Genomic DNA, 9,700 nt, shown 5'->3' on the forward strand with positions numbered 1-9,700 from the left:
TGGAATAGAACCCTCAGTGCAGTGCAATCCTTCAGAAACATTATGGGTTAAAGAGGCATGAAGCTCTGCTTTTGCCTGGGAATCTAAACAACCTTTTACAACATTGCTTTTAAGGGAAAATGCAGTGTGAGTTCCAAATAATTGACTTATAAACAAACACATCTAGTGCCTGTGTTGGGAACTGCCTGTTCTGTGAGCTAAGAATGTAGTTGTTTTTTAAAAGTGGCTTTCCTCTTCTTTCCTTAGGTCAGTCATGCTTTTCAAAATCATATGCCATGGGGCACCTGGGTGGCTCAGTGGTTGAGTGTCTGCCTTTGGCTCAGGTCATGATCTCGGAGTCTTGGGATCAGGTCCCTGCAGGGAGCCCACTTTTCCCTCTGCCTATCTCTCTGCCTCTCTCTGTGTCTCTCATGAATTAATAAATGAAATATTTCAAAAAAATCATGTCATGTGCTTTACATCAATTAAAATAACTTTCTCTGAAATTAACTAGAACATCTGTTCATTCATCCATCAATATGTCCATCCACTTCTTTGAATAGTATGCTCATTTTTAATGTGCTGTTGATATAGTATTTATTGAACCATTTCAACTTTTTAACTGTTCTTCTCCTACCTGCTAAAGACTTTTCATCTGCATTGATTTTGCATTGTTTTAATGTACGAAAGCTAAATGGAAAGTTTCTGTGCTTCCTTCGGCAGCACATATATTAAAATTGGAATGATACAGAGAAGATGTACAAAGATGACGTGAATTTGTGAAGCATTTATTTTTCAGATGTGTAAATAGAACTTTTGTAAGCCAAAAAAACAAAAGAGAACGTTTCATTGGTCTATAAGCATCTCTACTAGATGGTAAGGTCTTACTGGGCAGGACTAAGTCTAGTCATCTTTGTACTCCATTTACGGAAGAAATCTTTCTTGCACTGAACTGAAACACTGTAGTTCTGACCCATTTTGAAATATGTTGGCATGGCACTTGGCAATGAAGAATTTTCCTCATTATACTTGCCTTTCTTGGCCACTGGGATTAATCAGGTTCAAATCTAGATTATGTGATTATTGTATTCAGGAATAAAGAAATTATTACTAAAGAAGTAGACATTGGCTTGCTCATCACATCCATTTCCTCTTCTAGGTGTCAGTGCATTTCTCAAGATCCTTTGTCGTGAGAGACGGTCCAAGTTCTAGGCAAAGTAAAGTGAATGGATGTTTGGGTGCCACTTCCTGGGGGCTGGCTCACAGACACTTCTCATGTATGACTTCCCATGCTTTTTCTCTATTTGTTGGATGAGTGTGGAGGATTCTGAGGCCTAGGAGGAATATAGTGTACCCAAGATGGAAGTAGTCTGGGTCCTTGAGTGACCATGTGGAAGCCTACTCAGTCAGGAACATTCATCTCAGACTTCATATGATCAAGAAATAGATTTCTGGAGGGAGGGGCAAGATGGCGGAAGAGTAGGGTTCCCAACTCACCTGTCCCCACCAAATTACCTAGAAAACCTTCAAATCATCCTGAAAATCTACGAATTCGGCCTGAGATTTAAAGAGAGACCAGCTGGAATGCTACAGTGAGAAGAGTTCGCGCTTCTATCAAGGTAGGAAGACGGGGAAAGAGAAAGAAAGAAACAAAAGGCCTCCGAGGGGGAGGGGCCCCGCGAGGAGCCGGGCTGAGGCCGGGGCGAGTGTCCCCAGGACAGGAGAGCCCCGTCCCGGAGGAGCAGGAGCTGCACCAACCTTCCCGGGAGGAAAGGGGCTCGCAGGGAGTTGGAGCAGGACCCAGGAGGGCGGGGATGCCCTCGGGCTCCCGGGGACACTAACAGACACCTGCGCCCCGGAGAGTGCGCCGAGCTCCCTAAGGGCTGCAGCGCGCACGGCGGGGCCGGAGCAGCTCGGAGGGGCTCGGGAGCGGCTCCACGGAGGGGGCTGCGGGGCGGGAGCGCGAATCCAACAGCGCAGGCCCCGGAGCACAGGGCGCCGGGACACAGCCCAGGATCCGGCCTCCCCCGGGACAGGCAGAGGCCGGGAGGGCCCAGGACAGCAAGGACGCTCCTGCCCCGAGCTTGGCAGATCAGCGGCCCCGCCCCGGAGCCTCCAGGCCCTGCGGACGGAGAGCCCCGGAGTTCCTGCGGGGGCTGACTCCAGGGCTCCAGAGCTGCCATAGCCACTGGGGCTGTTCCTCCTGGGGCCTCACTGGGTAAACAACCCCCCCTGAGCCCTGCAGCAGGCAGGGGCAGAGCAGCTCCCCCAAGTGCTAACACCTGAAAATCAGCACAACAGGCCCCTCCCCCAGAAGACCAGCGAGACGGACCAGTTCCAGGGGAAGTCAAGGGACTTAAAGTCTACAGAATCAGAAGATACTCCCCCGTGTTTTTTGTTTTTTTTTTTCTTTTTGATTTCTGATTGCTTCCCCCACCTCCCCTTTTTTTCTTCACCTTTCTTTCTTTTTCTTCTCTTTTTTTCTTCTTTTTCTTTTTTCTTTTTCTCTTTTCTTTCCTTCTCTCTCTTCTTCTCCTTTTCCCAATACAACTTGTTTTTGGCCACTCTGCACTGAGCAAAATTACTAGAAGGAAAACCTCACCTCAAAAGAAAGAATCAGAAACAGTCCTCTCTCCCACAGAGTTACAAAATCTGGATTCCAATTCAATGTCAGAAAGCCAATTCAGAAGCACTATTCTACAGCTACTGGTGGCTCTAGAAAAAAGTATCAAGGACTCACGAGACTTCATGACTGCAGAATTTAGATCCAATCAGGCAGAAATTAAAAATCAATTGAATGAGATGCAATCCAAACTAGAAGTCCTAAGAAGAAGTTCAGTGGAACAATCCACAAAAACAAGGACTAAATAGATATCATGATGACACTAAACTCATATCTGTCAATAGTAACTCTGAACGTAAACGGGCTCAATGACCCCATCAAAAGGCGCAGGGTTTCAGACTGGATTAAAAAGCAGGACCCATCTATTTGCTGTCTACAAGAGACTCATTTTAGACAGAAGGACACCTACAACCTGAAAATAAAAGGTTGGAGAACCATTTACCATTCAAATGGTTCTCAAAAGAAAGCAGGGGTAGCCATCCTTATATCAGATAAACTAAAATTTACCCCGAAGACTGTAGTGAGAGATGAAGAGGGACACTATATCATACTTAAAGGATCTATCCAACAAGAGGACTTAACAATCCTCAATATATATGACCCGAATGTGGGAGCTGCCAAATACTTAAACGAATTATTAACCAAAGCGAAGAAATACTTAGATAATGATACACTTATACTTGGTGACTTCAATGTAGCTCTTTCTACCCTCGATAGATCTTCTAAGCACAACATCTCCAAAGAAACGAGAGCTTTAAATGATACACTGGACCAGATAGATTTCACAGATATCTACAGAACTTTACATCCAAACTCAACTGAATACACATTCTTCTCAAGTGCACATGGAACTTTCTCCAGAATAGACCACATACTGGGTCACAAATCGGGTCTGAACCAATACCAAAAGATTGGGATCGTCCCCTGCATATTCTCAGACCATAATGCCTTGAAATTAGAATTAAATCACAACAATAAGTTTGGAAGGACCTCAAACACGTGGAGGTTAAGGATCATCCTGCTAAAAGATGAAAGGGTCAACCAGGAAATTAAGGAAGAATTAAAAAGATTCATGGAAACTAATGAGAATGAAAATACAACTGTTCAAAATCTTTGGGATGCAGCTAAAGCAGTCCTAAGGGGGAAATACATCGCAATACAAGCATCCATTCAAAAACTGGAAAGAACTCATACAAAAGCTAACCTTACACATAAAGGAGCTAGAGAAAAAACAGCAAATGGACCCTAGCCCAGCAGAAGAAGAGAGTTAATTAAAATTCGAGCAGAACTCAACGAAATTGAGACCAGAAGAACTGTGGAACAGATCAATAGAACCAGGAGTTGGTTCTTTGAAAGAACTAATAAGATAGATAAACCATTAGCCAGCCTTATTAAAAAGAAGAGAGAGAAGACTCAAATTAATAAAATCATGAATGAGAAAGGAGAGATCACTACCAACACCAAGGAAATACAAATGACTTTAAAAACATATTATGAACAGCTCTACACCAATAAATTAGGCAATCTAGAAGAAATGGACGCATTCCTGGAAAGCCACAAACTACCAAAACTGGAACAGGAAGAAATAGAAAACCTGAACAGGCCAATAACCAGGGAGGAAATTGAAGCAGTCATCAAAAACCTCCCAAGACACAAGAGTCCAGGGCCAGATGGCTTCCCAGGGGAATTCTATCAAACATTTAAAGAAGAAATCAAAAAAAAAAAATAAAGAAGAAATCATACCTATTCTACTAAAGCTGTTTGGAAAGATGGAAAGAGATGGAGTACTTCCAAATTCGTTCTATGAGGCCAGCATCACCTTAATTCCAAAACCAGATAAAGACCCCACCAAAAAAGAGAATTACAGACCAATATCCCTGATGAACATGGATGCAAAAATTCTCAACAAGATACTAGCCAATTGGATCCAACAGCACATTACGAAAATTATTCACCATGACCAAGTAGGACTTATCCCCGGGACACAAGGCTGGTTCAACACTCGTAAAACAATCAATGTGATTCATCATATCAGCAAGAGAAAAACCAAGAACCATATGATCCTCTCATTAGATGCAGAGAAAGCATTTGACAAAATACAGCATCCATTCCTGATCAAAACTCTTCAGAGTGTAGGGATAGAGGGAACTTTCCTCGACATCTTAAAAGCCATCTACGAAAAGCCCACAGCAAATATCATTCTCATTGAGGAAGCACTGGGAGCCTTTCCCCTAAGGTCAGGAACAAGACAGGGATGTCCACTCTCACCACTGCTATTCTTTTTTTTTTAATAAATTAATTTTTATTGGTGTTCAATTTACCAACATACAGAATAACACCCAGTGCTCATTCCGTCAAGTGTCCCCCTTAGTGCCCGTCACCCATTTACCCCCACCCCCCGCCCTCCTCCCCTTCCACCACCCCTAGTTCATTTCCCAGAGTTAGGAGTCTTTATGTTCTGTCTCCCTTTCTGATATTTCCCACACATTTCTTCTCCCTTCCCTTATATTCCTTTTCACTATTATTCATATTCCCCAAATGAATGAGAACATACACTGTTTGTCCTTCTCCGACTGACTTACTTCACTCAGCATAATACCCTCCAGTTCCATCCACGTTGAAGCAAATGGTGGGTATTTGTCGTTTCTAATGGCTGAGTAATATTCCATTGTATGCATAAACCACATCTTCTTTATCCATTCATCTTTCGATGGACACCGAGGCTCCTTCCACAGTTTGGCTATTGTGGACATGGCTGCTAGAAACATCGGGGTGCAGGTGTCCCGGCGTTTCATTGCATCTGAATCTTTGGGGTAAATCTTTAACAGTGTAATTGCTGGGTCGTAGGACAGGTCTATTTTTAACTCTTTGAGGAACCTCCACACAGTCTTCCAGAGTGGCTGCACCAGTTCACATTCCCACCAACAGTGCAAGAGGGTTCCCTTTTCTCTGCATCCTCTCCAACATTTGGTGTTTCCTGCCTTGTTAATTTTCCCCATTCTCACTGGTGTGAGGTGGTATCTCATTGTGGTTTTGATTTGTATTTCCCTGATGGCAAGTGATGCAGAGCATTTTCTCATGTGCATGTTGGCCATGTCTATGTCTTCCTCTGTGAGATTTCTCTTCATGTCTTTTGCCCATTTCATGATTGGATTGTTTGTTTCTTTGCTGTTGAGTTTAATAAGTTCTTTATAGATTTTGGAAACTAGCCCTTCATCTGATACGTCATTTGCAAATATCTTCTCCCATTCTGTAGGTTGTCTTTGAGTTTTGTTGACTGTATCCTTTGCTGTGCAAAAGCTTCTTATCTTGATGAAGTCCCAATAGTTCATTTTTGCTTTTGTTTCTTTTGCTTTCGTGGATGTATCTTGCAAGAAGTTTCTGTGGCCAAGTTCAAAAAGGGTGCTGCCTGTGTTCTCCTCTAGGATTTTGATGGAATCTTGTCTCACATTTAAATCTTTCATCCATTTTGAGTTTATCTTTGTGTATGATGCAAGAGAGTTGTCTAGTTTCATTCTTCTGCATGTCACCACTGCTATTCAACATAGTACTGGAAGTCCTAGCCTCAGCAATCAGACAACAAAAAGACATTAAAGGCATTCAAATTGGCAAAGAAGAATTCAAACTCTCCCTCTTCGCCGATGACATGATACTCTACCTAGAAAACCCAAACGCCTCCACCCCAAGATTGCTAGAACTCATACAGCAATTTGGTAGCGTGGCAGGATACAAAATCAATGCCCAGAAATCAATGGCATTTCTATACACTAAAAATGAGACTGAAGAAAGAGAAATGAAGGAGTCAATCCCATTTACAATTGCACCCAAAAGCATAAGATACCTAGGAATAAACCTAACCAAAGAGGTAAAGGATCTATACCCTAAAAACTATAGAACACCTCTGAAAGAAATTGAGGAAGACACAAAGAGATGGAAAAATATTCCATGCTCATGGATTGGCAGAATTAATATTGTGAAAATGTCAATGTTACCCAGGGCAATCTACACGTTTAATGCAATCCCTATCAAAATACCATGGACTTTCTTCAGAGAGTTAGAACAAATTATTTTAAGATTTGTGTGGAATCAGAAAAGACCCCGAATAGCCAGGGGAATTTTAAAAAAGAAAACCATAGCTGGGGGCATCACAATGCCAGATTTCAGGTTGTACTACAAAGCTGTGGTCATCAAGACAGTGTGGTACTGGCACAAAAACAGACACATAGATCAATGGAACAGAATAGAGAACCCAGAAGTGGACCCTGAACTTTATGGTCAACTAATATTCGATAAAGGAGGAAAGACGATCCACTGGAAGAAAGACAGTCTCTTCAATAAATGGTGCTGGGAAAACTGGACATCCACATGCAGAAGAATGAAACTAGACCACTCTCTTGCACCATACACAAAGGTAAACTCAAAATGGATGAAAGATCTAAATGTGAGACAAGATTCCATCAAAATCCTAGAGGAGAACACAGGCAACACCCTTTTTGAACTTGGCCACAGTAACTTCTTGCAAGATACATCCACGAAGGCAAAAGAAACAAAAGCAAAAATCAACTATTGGGACTTCATCAAGATAAGAAGCTTTTGCACAGCAAAGGATACAGTCAACAAAACTCAAAGACAACCTACAGAATGGGAGAAGATATTTGCAAATGACGTATCAGATGAAGGGCTAGTTTCCAAAATCTATAAAGAACTTATTAAACTCAACAGCAAAGAAACAAACAATCCAATCATGAAATGGGCAAAAGACATGAAGAGAAATCTCACAGAGGAAGACATAGACATGGCCAACATGCACATGAGAAAATGCTCTGCATCACTTGCCATCAGGGAAATACAAATCAAAACCACAATGAGATACCACCTCACACCAGTGAGAATGGGGAAAATTAACAAGGCAGGAAACACCAAATGTTGGAGAGGATGCAGAGAAAAGGGAACCCTCTTGCACTGTTGGTGGGAATGTGAACTGGTGCAGCCACTCTGGAAAACTTTGTGGAGGTTCCTCAAAGAGTTAAAAATAGACCTGCCCTACGACCCAGCAATTGCACTGTTAGGGATTTACCCCAAAGATTCAGATGCAATGAAACGCCGGGACACCTGCACCCCGATGTTTCTAGCAGCCATGTCCACAATAGCCAAACTGTGGAAGGAGCCTCGGTGCCCATCGAAAGATGAATGGATAAAGAAGATGTGGTTTATGTATACAATGGAATATTACTCGGCCATTAGAAACGACAAATACCCAGCATTTGCTTCAACGTGGATGGAACTGGTGGGTATTATGCTGAGTGAAGTAAGTCAGTCGGAGAAGGACAAACAGTGTATGTTCTCATTCATTTGGGGAATATGAATAATAGTGAAAGGGAATATAAGGGAAGGGAGAAGAAATTTGTGGGAAATATCAGAAAGGGAGACAGAACATAAAGACTCCTAACTCTGGGAAATGAACTAGGGGTGGTGGAAGGGGAGGAGGGCGGGTGGGGGGGTGAATGGGTGACGGGCACTGAGGGGACACTTGACGGGATGAGCACTGGGTGTTATTCTGTGTGTTGGTAAATTGAACACCAATAAAAATTAATTTATTATAAAAAAGAAATAGATTTCTACTGTATTCAATCACTGAGATTATGGGGTTTCTCTCTTTTAGCAGCTAGCATCACCCTAACTAATATAATCTTCCTTTTTTAAAAAAATTTATTTATTTGTTTATTCGAGAGAGAGAGAGAGAGAGAGAGAGAGAGAGAGAGAGAGAGGCAGAACACAGGCAGAGGGAGAAGCAGGCTCCATGCAGGGAGCCCGACATGGGACTCGATCCCGGGTCTCCAGGATCACGCCCTGGGCCAAAGGCAGGCGCTTAAACCACCGAGCCACCCAGGCTGCCCTAATACAATTTTTCTTAAGCATATTTGAGAACTGTTTTGTCCTTTGTATAGGTAGATGATGACTATATTCTGACAACAGTTCTCTGACACCAACTGGGTGTTCTACAATTCAATTCAATTCAATTCAATTTAATTCAATTCAATTTTGACACTAAGTAGAGTTAGCCCGGATCCTGCAGGTTAAGGAAGGGGCTCGGTCCTATAAGGCTTCTCCTGCCTCGGATGCCAACCACAATCCTGTATGTTCCCAAGCCACCTGCCCTTCTGCCTGGCCAGCTACAAATCTGGGAGTTCCCATGACCACTCCTCCCTTCAGGTTCAATAATTCACTAGAATGACTCACAAAACTCATGGAAAGTGCTGCACTTATGATTATAGTTTTGTTATGGAGGATACAATTCAGAAACAGCCAAATGAAAAAGATGAATATGACAAGTCTGGGGAGCAGGTGGCATAGAGCTTCTATGCCCTTTCCTTAACTTCCAGGAGCATCCACATGTTCACCATTTCAATATGTAACATTATGGATTAAATTGTTGGTCACATTACTGAACCCAATCTCCAGCTTCCCTCCCTTCCTTAGAGGTGGGGTGGGGGGTGGGGCTGAAAGTTCCAACTCTCTAATCATATGCTTGGTCTTCTTGGTCATCAATCCCATCCTGAAGTTATCTAGAGACCCACCATGAGTCACCTCATTAACATAAACTCAGGTATGAATGAGAGAGGCACCATAGGTGTAGCAAAAGTCACTCTTATTAGGAAATTCCAAAGCTTTTTGTACTTCTAGGCCAGGAAGAGAGGACAAAGACCAGATATATTCTTTATTATATCACAGTGGTAAATGACAAAGGTCAAAAATTTATTGTTGGAGCTCACTGACCAAAGAAAATCTCTGGATTAGAGCTTGCCCATTCCTCTTCACTATTCCACTAGACCATTCCTCTTCAAGCTCTAAAATTATCTCCTGTATCCTGGACCTTCTTACTTCCTCTACAGCTCTAACATGCACATGCTTTCCAGTTAAGTTAGAAGAAAAGTTCACACTCACATTTGACTGACCAATAGTCTGTTTAACTTCATTAATACTTGGTATCACTTTAGGCCTAGAATTCCGCTATTAACATTATAGTATATTTGTTTACAGTCTTTTTGTATGGATATATTAACAGATAATTTTTTTCTTTTTATACAATTAGAATTA

General features: G+C 42.2%; 1 pseudogene; it reads left to right on the forward strand.

Annotated features, from left to right (window-relative positions):
* The first annotated feature begins 686 nt into the window (after nt 1–686).
* LOC129518964 (U6 spliceosomal RNA) lies at nt 687–775 on the forward strand (annotated as a pseudogene).
* Nucleotides 776–9,700: the final 8,925 nt, after the last annotated feature.

The sequence above is a fragment of the Nyctereutes procyonoides genome, unplaced genomic scaffold (assembly GCF_905146905.1).
Source record: "Nyctereutes procyonoides isolate TBG_1078 unplaced genomic scaffold, NYPRO_anot_genome, whole genome shotgun sequence".
Lineage (NCBI taxonomy): Eukaryota > Metazoa > Chordata > Mammalia > Carnivora > Canidae > Nyctereutes > Nyctereutes procyonoides.